The sequence below is a fragment of the Rhinopithecus bieti genome, unplaced genomic scaffold (assembly GCF_001698545.2).
Source record: "Rhinopithecus bieti isolate Rb0 unplaced genomic scaffold, ASM169854v2 scaffold_18353, whole genome shotgun sequence".
Lineage (NCBI taxonomy): Eukaryota > Metazoa > Chordata > Mammalia > Primates > Cercopithecidae > Rhinopithecus > Rhinopithecus bieti.
Genome location: NW_016809465.1, coordinates 1,293,709 through 1,308,367, shown reverse-complemented (window position 1 = coordinate 1,308,367; position 14,659 = coordinate 1,293,709).

The window sequence follows — 14,659 nt, the reverse complement described above, 5'->3', positions numbered from 1 at the left end:
CAACTATATCCTCCCCTGTGCTGCAAGATTTAGCTTCTAATAATCATAATTTTCTCTTACTCATAGCATCTACTGCTTTATTTTCCTCCTGCCAACCTTTTCCATGGGAGTATTCTATCTTCTGCTTCCATTATCACTGACTAAATCCTTGTATAATATAAATTCTCAAAGGAATATGATCTTTTTGTATTAATTGCTGATATGGTTTGGCTCTGCATTCCCACCCAAATCTCATCTCATTGTAATCCCCACATGTCAGGGGAGGGGTCTGGTGGGAGGTGATTGAATCATGGGGGTGGACTTCCGTCTTGCTGTTCTTGTGATAGTGAGTTCTCACGAGATATGGTTGTTTGAAAGTGTGTGGCACTTCCCCTTGGCTCGTGCTCTCTCTCTCTTGCTCCACTATGGTAAGATGTGCTTGCTTCTCCTTCACCCTTCTCACATTATAGTAAGTTTCTGAGGCCTCTCAGACATGCTTCCCATTAAGCCTGAGAAACTGAGTCAATTAAACCTCTTTTCTTCATAAATTACCCAGTCTTAGGCAGTTCTTTATAGGAGTGTGCAAACAGACTAAGACAACTGCCATCATCACTGACTGGGCAAGCTTTTGTGACAGTGGTCTCACAGGTCATAGGTCACTGGAACATTCACACATTGACTGCCCTTGGAAAGGTTAAAAGTTGAAAACAAGCCACATGGGGAACATAAGCGTGATTTGCTCGGCTTGCACTTTGTTGGCCCACACAGGAGATCAGATAATTTCTTTTCTTTTTTTTTTTTTTTTGAGACAGTCTCGCTCTGTCACCAGGGGAGTGCAGTGTTTCAATCTTGGTTCACTGCAACTTCCGCCTCCCGGTTTCAAGTGATTCTCCCAGGTTCAAGAGATTCTCCTGCCTCAGCCTCCTGAGTAGCTGGGGCTACAGGCCTGTGCCACCACACCCAGCTAAATTTTGTATTTTTACAAACAAATACAAAAATTTTGCACGGGGTTTCAACATGTTGTCCAGGATGGTCTCGATCTCTTTACCTCGTGATCTGCCCACCTCGGCCTCCCAAAGTGCTGGGATTACAGGCATGAACCACTGCACCTGGCCCTCAGAGAATTTCATTTTTAAAAAATCAGAATGTTTAGGTTTTCTTGAAAATCTCAAGATCTACCAACACTTACTCTTTATTCCTGGATGACACAGCTATTGGCAAAAGCTAAGTATTGGCCAGCCCCTTAAGACAGGGCACGTTCTAATTCTTTGCAGTCTGCAGCAAACTCCCTGTTGTCTCTTACATCTACCAACTAACTTCAATTATGTTAGGTGCTGGCCTGTATTGACCCTTGAGTTTGCAAACCCTGAGTTAAGGACCCTCCTCTGCTTCAATCATTTGGGACCAGAATGGTAACGTCAGGTGATGAGAAGTGGCTCTCTATTTATAAGAAACAATATGGTCTTGCTTCCTCTGCAGAAAGCCATGGACATAAAACCTCAGAAAGGAGCTGTGGGTACTGCAAGCATTCTGACGCTTGGCCTACCAATTACATAAACAGGACAAATGCATATATTTTTATAAATAGCAATATATATAATATTTACTTACAAATAGATATAGTCACAATATATTGTGGAAAAAAGTTCAAATCAATAAAATTATATCTCACTTTGTTAAAAAATAAATAAGTAAATTTGAATACAGGCATTGCTTCTTATTAGAATCTAATCCTTTCCTGGTTTAATAGTTGGATAATACATAAGGAGACAGTGGCAGAATAAACTATAGGTATATTCTATTATTTGAAATGGGAAAAAGCATACTCCGTTTTAAGCCCATCCAAGAACCCCCAAAATATTCCAAAGTTTAAACCCTCTTATGCACCTACATAGTAACAATTCCAAGAATTTTTGCATAGATATACTGTACAAAATATCAACTACATAATTATTTCATACTTAATGGGCTTTTAGTCAGTATGTTTTATGTAATATGCAACAATACAACAGAATATCTAATAGAAATTAGTTTTCCTTATGTACTACAGCAGGCATAATTTTTAATATAAAATAAAAACTGCTGTGTGTTTTAAAGTTATGTCATAAATACAAATAACATTTAGCTAAATAAAATAAGCAAACATGGAAATTTTACAAAATGATTACTAACCAAATAAAGAGAGTCTTAGAGAGAGGGAGATGGAGGTTGCGGGCAGGCAGATGTTGATATTACTCAGTGGGTATGAAGCAGAATAGGAATGAGCTGGCAGAGAGTGAGTGAAACATCAAATGTCTGTGGTTCACCTATTTTCAAGTCCAAGGATCTTATGGATGCTCATCTTTTTTTGGCACTTGAAACACTAGAGGTGGATGACTATGAACCATTACCTGTAATGGCAGATAAAGTTATGGACCAAAACAAAACAAACTTTGCAAGAGGAATTATTTTATCTGCATGATTTCATGTTTCCTAAAGACCCAGCAATGAGCATTTATTGCTCCTCTTCTTTCCCTTCCTGGGCCCTAGAATGAGCAACTAGTTGAACAAGTTTCGTGGTCATATGTTAAGTTCTTTGTACCATCCACTTCACTAAATCTAGCCTTCTTCAGAAGATTTAGGATTTTTGCTTTGAGTTAATCACTTCCCTGAAACCTTGGAAGTCAGCAACATATTGCAGTACTAGTTTCTCCCATAGACCATTCATTGTTTGTTATGATACATGCCAAACCCAGTTGATAAATGTGAAGACCTTCTGAATGTCAAAACTCTTCTATAAATTCTGTGCTGAGGCAGTGTTGCCTGCATCATCACACCATATATCAGCATGTAAGTGCCATATACTGCATCACCATCTGCAAACAATATGCCTTGAAGGCTGCAGTGACTCAGGTCCAGAGGCTACAATAATGGCATCATCCTGGAAGGCAAAAAGCCCATTGCGATATTATCTCCATAATTGTCAATACTAGAAGGACATCTGGGAGCTTAGTCTATTATCAAAAGACCCTTCTTCGCAAGTTTTCCATCCATGTGTATTCTGATGAATAGAGACAGTTAGCTCCTCATGTAATCACTGAAGGCTGTCTTGGTCATCCTACCTTTACGAATTGAGTATTACATAGCAGGCAATTCACTCTCTCTTAGCCCCTAAAAGGCACTGGGGCTTTTGAAGTGATACACAAGCAGAGGTTTTAGCTTAACTTCACATTCACTTAAAAGTCGTGTTAGACTACTTTGGATGCTTTATGTTCTGGCATTTTTGTCTCCTTTTCTGAAGTGAACATACAAGATAGCATACGTTTCCAAAGTAGATCAATTTCATCAACGTTAAAAATTTGATGTGCAGTTCAATCACCTTTGTCAATAGTGTTCAGCAATTCATGGGCTCATACTTCTTCACAGGCTTTTCAGCAGTCTTAGAAGACATTTTCATATAATAATGTGGGGATCTGATGCGATAATGCACTACATGTTGAAACTGCAAGCACAAGAGTCAATGTTATCAAAAGAAGACCTGAGAATCTACTGCAGCAACTCTATTTTCTCCCCAGAATTTGGGCACAAATCAAACAGTCTTACTGCTGTGACAGTGCAGATTTGTTACAACAAGTTTTCCTTTCAGATAGTGATTTTAAGAAAAAAATCTTATAAGCCCTTAAAACAAATATTTGGATAGTCAGATTCAGATGGCAAGGGATGTCCATTACAGTATAAGGAGAATATAAAAGGACATAAATCAAGGTTAATAATAACCATCCCTGAAAGTTGGGACAGAATCATTTTAATAATTTTTCTTTTGGTTCCTCAATGTTTCTAGTCTATCTAAAATGAATAGCTATCAGTTTTATAGTTTAAATGGAGAATATAGATACATTGCTAGATTGAACTGCCATCTAGCTAGACTAACACAGTATTTCATGCCTACATTGTTTTGGGCCTCAAAGAGAAAAGCTTTTCAGCAATATTTCCTATACACTTATACTACAAGATTTCAGTAAAGATCTAATAGGATATTACATGGGATTCTTTTTCCATCATTTAAGAAGGCAAAGGAGGTGTCAGAAAACTAACTTTTTAATCTTTAGCTCAACACCACATCAAGGATATAAGAGGCCCTTATAGAAGAGGCCTTTGTAGAAGAGGCCAAGAAAGAAAATTAGGAGAATGTGCTCTCACATTTTCCCTCCTTCTTCCACTGAGGAGGAAGAAAGATGTTTCCCTTTTAGCTCAAGCTTAAAGAAAGAGGCTTTCAGGAGAACATTTAGAGAGCTTGATAAGGGTTTCCTGGAATGTGTAGGGCACTGGTGTCTGGTGTCTGACATACCCTGGAGGATTTAAGGATTTACCCCCTGAGATAGGAGAACCCAGAAAGAGGCAAGGCTGGAGAAGGCTCTCCCTACACTTGCACCAATAGAGAGGCATGGCTCTAGCAGTCAAGTAAGGTATTTCCTATCCCTGACTTCTTCTGTCTTCTCCAAGTCAGGGGAATCTGAGACATGGTGGTGGAAGGTAAGGGTGTAGCAAGGAAGGAGAGAAAGAAAATGGTAAGACCTGGAAAGAAGCAAGATCCTTCTTTACCACCACAGGCTTCCAACTCAGCCAGGGGAAGGAGAAAGGTTTCACTTCACATGAAGTACGGTCTTGATGATCTCAGTGGACTGAACAGAATGATGGCCACAAGGAGACTATTCCAGTGACTGAAAGTGAATGGAAAGAGTGGTTTTTGTTTTGTTTTGTTTTTTGTTTTTTGTTTTTTGTTTAATAAGAAAACTGGGGTTGGTTGCAGTGGCTCAAGCCTGTAATCCCAGCACTTTGGGAGGCCAAGGCAGGCAGATCACCTGAAGTCATGAGTTTGAGACCAGCCTGGCCAATATAGCAAAACCCCATCTCTATAAAAAATAATAATAAAAAAATTAGCTGGGCATGGTGGCAGGTGCATGTAATCCCAGCTACTCGGGAGACAGAGGCAGGAGAGTTGCTTGAACCCAGGAGGCAGAGGTTGCTTTGAGCTGAGATCGTGCCATTGCATTCCAGCCTGGACAAAAAGAGCGAAACTTTGCCTTGAAACAAAAACAACAACAACAAAAAAAGTAAGAAAACTGGGAGATTAAATTTCACAAAAAGAGTGGGGAAAATCTAACAGCATTAAATGGTTAGTGATTGTGGTGTGGGAAGTGGAAGAATAAAGTTGCTTATAATCCTACCTTATGGAGTTCTGCTTGTTCATATTACTAAAACTCCTATATGCATCATATTGCTATCTTCACTGTAAAGAAGTTATGAAGTACATCATTCTCTACATTTCACATATGTGCTTTACTAGAACCCACAGGAAGTAATTCGCCCAAGTCTTTTTCCAGCAATAGTTCTCCATAGCAAACTGCTTTTATGCTTTGTGCAATGTGAATTAATAAACTTGATCTGCTGGCTGTGGAAATGGTTTTAGTCAGCTGTTAGATGCTCAGAATAAAATGTGTGGTACATTCCTAACAAATGCACCGGACACTCTGAAGTAACTTTGGGTCCCAATCTCAATCCTAGCTTCATCCTACCATTCCTATGCTTTTTCTCATTGTTCTTATTTATCTTTTTGTGTAGTATGTATTTATGTAAGCCATCTCAAATTCTTTCTGTGCTATGGCAGGGCAATAAATACATTTATCACAAATGCCTATAGACATAGCTTAAAATTATTTGCACTAAAATTAATCTTGAACATAATTTAACTTTGTTCTGGTAATTATTAAGATGCTTTGGGATCTTGCTCTGCCTTAAAGACATCAATATGAGCATCCATTTTTCTTGTGCTATAAGTGTTATTAAGCTGATAGAGGACTCCAATTAACAATGGTGGACCTGATAACAAAGTTTTCTTTGTGTTATTAGCCTGGGGTGGGTGGGAGGTGACTAATAAGGTTCCAAAATCATTTCCTTTAATGTGTAGGTATTTCTAAGTAAATATTCATCTATGTTTAAGCCGTTTAATTCTAAAGAAGCAAATGCTGTTTATACCTGACAATGCTATTTGTACACATTTAAGATTATATACATATATATATACACACACACACACACACATACATACATACATACATACATATACATATCACTTTGACTATTTAGGATGTGGACCAAATAGGGTTTCTAATTCAAACTGCAGTTTAAACACAAATGATTACCCAATAATTCCAAGAAAATGTGAAGAAATAAAACAGTAGAAGTGGACAAAAGGGGATACATCAGTAGGCAAGAGGTTTGAACACATTTCTAAGAGATGGGAAGAAGATGGAAGCCTACTGAACGACGAAACCAGATGAGAAGGCAAGGACCCAGAATTCAGGAAGGAAGGAAGGGAGGGAAGGAAGGAAGGAAGGAAGGAAGGAAGGAAAGGAGGGAGGGAGGGAGGGAGGGAGGGAGAAAGCTGTCAACACTGATTGCAGAAAAGCTCCAAGTTCAGGGTCAGAGGTAGAGAGGAGGGCAAAGGGAGCTGAAAAGAAGGGATTAATTAAAATTCTACTACACAGCACTCCAGGAGGGGGAGGCGGAGGGTTGTCAAAACAGGTGAAGGGAGGAAGGTATAATAAATAGCAGGGTAAAGAACTGTACATGAAAGTCATGCCCAAAAACCATGGAAACTAAAATGTGATGTGATTTTGAGCAATTAAAGGGAGAATTAATAAAAAATAAAAATTAAATAGAACTGGATGCAACAATCTTTTGGCTTTGACTGGTACCAAAATTGAAACATCGAATTTATAATCCCAAGGCATTAATTGTCTCTATAATGAACAATATTCACTTAGTTGTAATAATGTAAATATCGTATATTAATTTTCAGCTTTTGAATGAACCTACAAACCAAACCTGGGAAACTTAAAAATGTTACATAGCAGAATGTAATTGTTATCAGGAGACACAGGGTGAAAGGGGAAAGGTGAAGTGGAGGCAAGGCTAGGGGCTCTAATGGCCTTCTCTATGGGGAGCAGCAAAGGATAATCATGACTGCACAGATAATAGAGCCATCCCAGTTCCACCGCTTAACTAATAACCTTGAATAAATTTCATAACTACTCTGTGCCTCATTTTCCATGTCTGAAAATGAGGCTAACAATTTGTATTTCAGAAGTCTGATATGAGGAGAAAATGAATTTATTGTATGTAAAGTGTTTAGAACTGTACCTGGTGTACAGTAAGCACTCAAATGTTCAATATTATCTAACACCATTAATATTTATGAGATGCAGCCTCACTTAGTAAATCTAAAAAATAACAACAATTGCTGTATATTGGGAGGTGGGAGGGGAGGAAGGGAGGGGAGATATAGCTTAAATAAACTAAACACTTTTCAGCTTCTCAGAAGTTCGGCTAATAAGTGACATCTAAAGCTGACAGCTGAAGAAATAGCAGTGTTTTGTATTTCAAGTTAGAAACTCTTAAACCAGAAATAATTACAAGCATTTATTATTTTTTTCTAATTAAATAATTACATAATCATTCTTTTTAAAATAAAGTTATCATACGTTTGGCAATCCTATGAATGCCAAAACCCCCAAAGCCAAACAAATCAAGCTGAATCTATTCTTTCATGAGAGAATTCAGTCTGCCAGCTTTAGTTGGAAGTGAAAAGTAATCTCTGAGCCTAGAATATTTTCCCAAGTCTTTGCTGCACCTTCCAGGGTGATAGCAATGCCACACCTCTTGGCAGTGAGACTCCAACCTGGGGAAAGTATAATATTAGTGCCGTATGTCAGTTTCAAGCTGCACTAAAATTCTACTGGCCCTCGACCCAATTTCATATGGCTCGTGTGTCTGCTTTCCCGGCTATAGCTTGTGTGGGCAACTTGTGTGGAAGGCTAAGACACTCTCTCTAAGAGATGGCTACACAGGTTATCAGTTTTCACACTTGTTGAAGGCAGGTGTCAGTGAAGGATTACTACCACCTGAAGGAATAAGACAGCTCTTTGGACTCTTCTGGTCTCTCAGAGCTGACACCTTTTTCATCTCTTTGCCCAAAACTCCTCCATACAATGATAATAATCTGTATTCTTCCTAAGGCACATCTTACAGGCAGATGTTAGATTAACACCTTCTGGAGGGACTAAAACCGCAATGATGTTTAAGCATACATTGAAGGTGGTTATTCTTCATTTTAGTGATAAACTTGGTTCACTTTTTCCTGTATACAGCTTTGCAATAGATAGTGAAACAATGTCAACAGTTATTGATCACCTACTATTTGTCAGGTTCCGTATTAGGAGTTGACAATCTAGTCTAACAGATAAATCAGACAAAAATGTAATGGAATGTAATAAATTCTATGATGATCATAAACACAGGGTGCTCTTGGAACACACAGGAGGGAACCAACTCAGCCTGGGAAGAAGAGTAGAGCATCAAGTAAGGCTTGCAAATAAGGAGAAAATAGGCAAGCAAAAAAGGAGAGGAAGGTCACTCTAGGTAGAGGGTACAGCACAGATAAAGAGCTGGGAAGGGTTTGTATGGACAAGTCCTACTTTCAGGGAGGTAGAAAAGGGCCAGATAATAAAGGGAGGGCTTCTATGATGTGCTAAGGAGAGTATATTTTTCTGAAGGTCTCTAAAAGGGACATCAAAACACTTCAAGCAGAAAAATAATAAAATCACTTTGTTTTAAGAAGATTATTCTGGCTATAAAAAGTGGCTAGCAGAAGGAGGACAGGAAGATCAATTGGAAGGTAAATCAGACATGTATTATGGGCCGCTTTAAACCCTCTCAGCCCCACCTCTTCCTACTGGAGCCACTGCTGGAAGGTGTGCCACCACTTCTCACTCCTGTCCCAGGAATTTCTGAGGCTTTGGAGTATCAGTAACACTAGGCATTAATGCAAGTACAATCTGGAATTGCCAGGGACTTACTATTATTGGACCGCTCTTGAACAACCGGGCTGGAAGCTGAGTGATCAATGCTTCTCCCTTTCACACACCAGATGAAAAGTTCCCACAGGACTCAGCAACACTGGGTTGTGGTAGTGGCCAACCCGATACAGCAAAACCATGTTGGCATTCCTTCCATCTCTGTTTCTTCACTTCAACTCCTCAGGATAAACAATCTCCAAATAAACCTAACACAAGTCTTTGTTCCAGATTCTGCTTTTGTGGAACCCAGTTTAAGAATGAAGGTTACCAGATAAATGCAGGAGAAAGTCATGTGTACATGAAATAAGGTGTGGTAATGAAAATGGAGATAAGGAGATAAGGAAATTCATTCACAAAATCTTTTATGATGTGGAATCAACACCTTGGCTATGAGGAATAAGGAAGAAAGATAAGCCCAGGCCTAGGAGAATTCTCAGGTATCTGACTCAGGTGGTAGAGCAGATGGGGATACCATTTATAGAAAGCCATACAGAAACAAAATAGCCGGGCATGGTGGTTCATGCCTGTAATCCTAGCACTTTGGGAGGCCAAGGCAGGAGGCTTTACTTGAGCCCAGGAGTTCAAGACCAACCTGGGCAACAGAGTGAGACCCTGTCTCCATAAAAATAATAATAATACTTTTTTTAAAGGAGAGTGGTATTGAAGAAATGAAGGAAGAGTGTTCATCTCTTGGATTTGTAGGAGTTCTTTCTATATCCTAGATACAAGTTTTTTATAGGGTATGTGGGTCTTTGAATCCACATTTTAAACCAGGGGGATGATATCCTGTGGCAGTTTTACACACATATATATACATGGCGTAAACGTGTAATATGCAAAGAAATGAAGAGGAAAGATGGACATTTGGGGAACATCTGCATGAAAGGGGTAAGCAAAAGATTTTGTGAAATACACTGAGTTGTGGCTCAATATGCAGGAAAAAAGTGGTGACACAGTGGATTAGACAGGGTTCTCTAGAGAGATGACCAACAGGATGAATGGAGGGAGGGATGGATGAATACCTAGAGAGAGAGGAGAGAGAGGGAAAGAGAGAGAGAGAGAGAGACTTAGGGGAATTGGCAGTCTGCAAACTGGAGACCCCGGAATTTCCGTAGTGTGACTCAGTTCAGTCAAAGTTCTATAGCTTTAGAACCATGGAAGCTGATGGTGTAATTCTCAGTCCAAGATCAAAGGTCTGAAACCCAGGAGGTGGTGACAAGGAAGAAGGGGGTACTGGTGTAGGTCTCGCAGTCCAAAGGCTCAAGCTCTGATGACCGAGGGCAGAAGAGTGTGTACCAGCTCTGAGAGAGAGAGACTAAATAATCTCTTTGTTCTATCAGGACTCTTAGCCTACACACATTGAGGGTGGATCTCCTATACTTAGTCCACTGACTCAAATGCCAGTGGCCCCTGGAAACACCCTCTCACACACCTAATAGCAATGCTTTGCTGCTTCTTTAGATATTCCTTAATTCAGTCAAGTTGACACCTAAAATTAGCCATCACACAGAGGACCCAAAGGAAAAAAGAGGACAGAAGGGGTGGTTCACTCCTGTAATCCCAGCACACTGGGAGGCCAAGGCAAGTGGATCACTTGAGCCCAGAAGTTGGAGACCAGCCTGGGCAACACGGCAAAACCCTGTGTCTACAAAAAAAAATACAAAATATATCCGGATGTGGTGGCATGCTCCTTTAATTCCCACTACTGCTGAGGCTGAAGTGGGAGAATCGCTTGAACCCAGGAAGTTGAGGCTGCAGTAAGCCAAGGTCGCGTCACTGCACTTTAGCCTGGGCGAGACAGCAAGACTCTGTTTCAAGAAAAAAGGAGAAACGTGTTTTAAAAAAGGAGGGGATGGTTTACAAGACAGAACCAGAGGGTCCAATAGACAAGAACTGAAAAGTGTTTATTAGATTTGACAACAGGAAGTCATTGGTAACTCTGGAAAACTCGTTTTCACGGAGAAGTAAATACAGAAGTCAAATAGCAGTGGATTACGGCATAATTGGGGGACCAATAAAGATAGGCAGAAGCAACAACATAAGATTCTCTGCTCCTCCCACTGGAGATGGATGGATGGATGGATGGATGGATGGATGGATGGATAGATAGATAGATAGATAGATAGATAGATAGATAGATAGATAGACAGATAGATAACCTGTTCATCATTTTAAAAATCAGACAACAGAGGAAAGAAGAAAGATTTTTAAAAATCACCCTTGGTGCCATTCATTGATAACAACTGCTACAATTTTGGTCTATCTCCCTTTAGACTTTCTCTTATTTATATGCATTACTTTTAGCAAAAATGTCACTGTATTCTACATACCACTTTATAATCTGCTTTCTTTGTGTAACAATACGTAATGAACATCTTTCCAGGTCTATAAATCTTTATTTACAATATCATTTGTAATGGCTGTGTAGATGCCATGGCATGAATGTATCACAACTTAAATAACCAATTCCCTGTTAAAGGACGTAAAACATTTTTGTATTGACGACTCTGCAATACAACTACACACATTTGCCTATTTGCACAGGGATCAGTTTCTAGGAGATTGACTGGATTAAAGGATATGTTTGTTTTGTTGAAAGATTCTGATAAAATGATGCACCAGAATGTTTATAGCCCAAGCATTCTGTAAAAGCATACCTTTGACAATGCTGCGTCATTCTTTTTGATATCTGCCTATGTGATTTTTAAAATAGCATCTTACTTTTTTGTATTTGCTTGTTTACTCGTAATGTTGACGGTCCTCATATATTTATTGGTAGCTCTTGATGAATTGCCTGCTAATGACTTGTCCATTCATCATATTTATATATTGATACAACATCTTTATGTATTAAATATGGCATTTGACTTTGGCTGTTAGAGATGTTACCAGTATTTTCCAGCTCTTCATTTGCCTTTTGATTTTGTTTGGGGCACTTTACAGCACTTTTGTTTTGTTAGTTTTTTCATTATGAAAAATAGGTGTGTTCAAAAAAAACTAAATCTTATTTTTTTTTTCCATCCAATTTTAAGCCCTGGGGCTAATCAGTATCAACTGAAATATATTTTGGTATTTTCAAAAATACATGAAAGTTATCTATTTTGTATATTCAGAGATACCTTTTTTCACTTATGGCCTTTGATGCCATGCTTAGAAAAGCTCCCCAAAACTATATAAATATTTGTCTTTGTTTCTTTCTAATATTTTTAGTGTTTACATTAAAATTTTTAATCTATCTAGAATTTATCCTGGTATTTGATGACACATATGGATCTAAGTTATTTTTCCCCAGAGGGTTGGCTAATTGAGCCTCATTTATCAATACTATAGTTTTCTTTCCAAAATGATTTGAAGTAAACCTTTGTCATAAATTGAATTTTTATATATTACTAAGTCTCTTTCTAAACTTTCTATTCTATTCCATTAATTTGTTTGTTTTGGTGCCAGTACCATAATGTTCTAAGTATTTCCACTTTGAATTTTTAACAATAAGAACACTAATTAACATTTACGGGCCGGGCGCGGTGGCTCATGCCTGTAATCCCAGCACTTTGGGAGGCCAAGGCGGGGGGGATCACCTGAGGTTGGGAGTTCGATACCAGCCTGACCAATATGGAGAAACCCCGTCTCTACTAAAAATACAAAATTAGCCAGGCATGGTGGCACATGCCTGTAATCCCAGCTGCTAGGGAGGCTGAGGCAGGAGAATCGTCTGAACCTGGGAAGCGGAGGTTGCAGTGAGCCGAGATCTCGCCATTGCACTCCAGCTTGGGCAACAAGAGGGAAACTCCGTCTCAAAAAAAAAAAAAAATTTACAATAAGAATAATAATTATATTATTATTACATACCAGTGTGCGATGTACCATATTAAATACTTTAAATAGATCATCTCTTTCACTTCTCATAGTGTCCAACGATAGAAGGAACTATTAGTATCATCTCCAGTTCATTTATTTAAAAAGTATAATAATGATAAATAATTTATTAACCACTAGCTGGGTATCAGGCACTGTTCTAAGTGGAATTTTCACAGTCCACCTATGAAGGAGGCACTGTTATTACCTCCAGTTTGTGGACAAAACTGATATAAAAAGAGGTGAAGCAACTTTTCCAAAGTCACCCAGTTATCAACGGATGAAGCTGGAATTCAATCCCGGGCAGCCTTATTTCAACCCAACCTATGCTACTCTACTAAAAAATTTTAAATGATAATAAAAGTAAATTTTGTTATCATTTTTAACATTTAAAAGTAAATTTTATAAGACTTCATTACACATTATTTCACTGGAATTTTGTTGGTTCTTTCCTCGTAAATAATTTTATAAGATCCCTTGGTACTGGCTGTGTGCAGTGGCTCATGTCTGTAACCCCAGCACTCTGGGAGGCCGAGAAGGGCGGATTGCTTGAGTACAGGAGTTCAAGACCACTCTGGGCAACTGGAGTGAGACTCTCTCAAATTTAAAAAAAAAAAAGAGAGATTTTTGGGGGGGGCTGGGCAGACATTCTATCGCCCAGGCTGGAGTGCAGTGGTGCAATCTCAGCTCACTACAGCCTCGACCTCCCTGACTCAGGCAATTCTTCTGCCTCAGCCTCCTAAATAGCTGGGACTACAGGTGCGCCACCACACCCGACTAATTTTTGTATTTTTGTAGAGACAGGGTATTTCCATGTTGCCCAGGCTGGTCTTGAACTTGTGAGCTCACATGATATCCCCACCTTGACCTCCAAAGTCCCGGGATTACAGGTGTGAGCCACGGCACCAAGCCAAGTATTTTCAATATATATGCCCTTTGCCATATGACTTGAAAATTTTTTATGGTCTTTTGAGTATATGGAATTTTTCACCATATAAAAACAAGCTATTTTTTATGAAGTTAAGCATGTCTATCTTGACGTTTTTTGCTTCTGGGTTTTTCTAACACATCAAGGTTACAAAATATTTTCCTAAATTTCATTCTATATTTTACACTTTTATATTTTAAAACTGAATTTATTTTCAAAATGATATGAACTGTAGATATAATTTTGATTTTTTCCAGATGGATAGCCCATTATGCCAGCATATTTATAAATAAACTATCCTTAGCCATCAAATTAAAATGCACTCCTACCATTTACTAGTTTCTCATAACACTCTGATCTTTCTTCTGAATATGTTTATATCATTTACTAATCTAGTTGTCCATTACCATTGCAGTACTAAGTGGATTTAACTATGGTAGCTTTCAGGTGTTGATACCTGAGAAGGCAAGTCTTCCCTCATTAATTTAGAAAAGAATTTTGACCGTCTCAGCTATTTTCCCCTATAAACCTTAGAATCATTTCAACTAAATAAAAAAAAAAAAAAAAGGGGGAGAAGTCAAAAAATAAGACTATAAGTGGAAATGCAGTGAATTTATATATTAATTTGGGGAAAATTATTTTAAACATTAGGTATTCCCATCTAGGATAAATAATTCTCTACAATCATTAAAGATTGATTCTCGACCTTTAACGAAGGTTTCCACAGAACTTGTACCCTTTCATTAAATTATCCCAACCGACAAAAGTCATACCTTTAAACTACTTAAAAAAATGTTTTTTAATGTTAATGTTAATTTTTTCGTCAAAGTGCTAACTGGATATTTCTAGGTTGAAGAAAAGCTTTTGATTTGTGTATATTCATTGTGTAACCAGTCAAACATTAATTCTATGAGATTTTTAGGAAGTCTCTGAAATGTATAGCCACATTATCTGCAAAGAATAACATTATTGCTTATTCTTTTTAAAAAATATATATTAA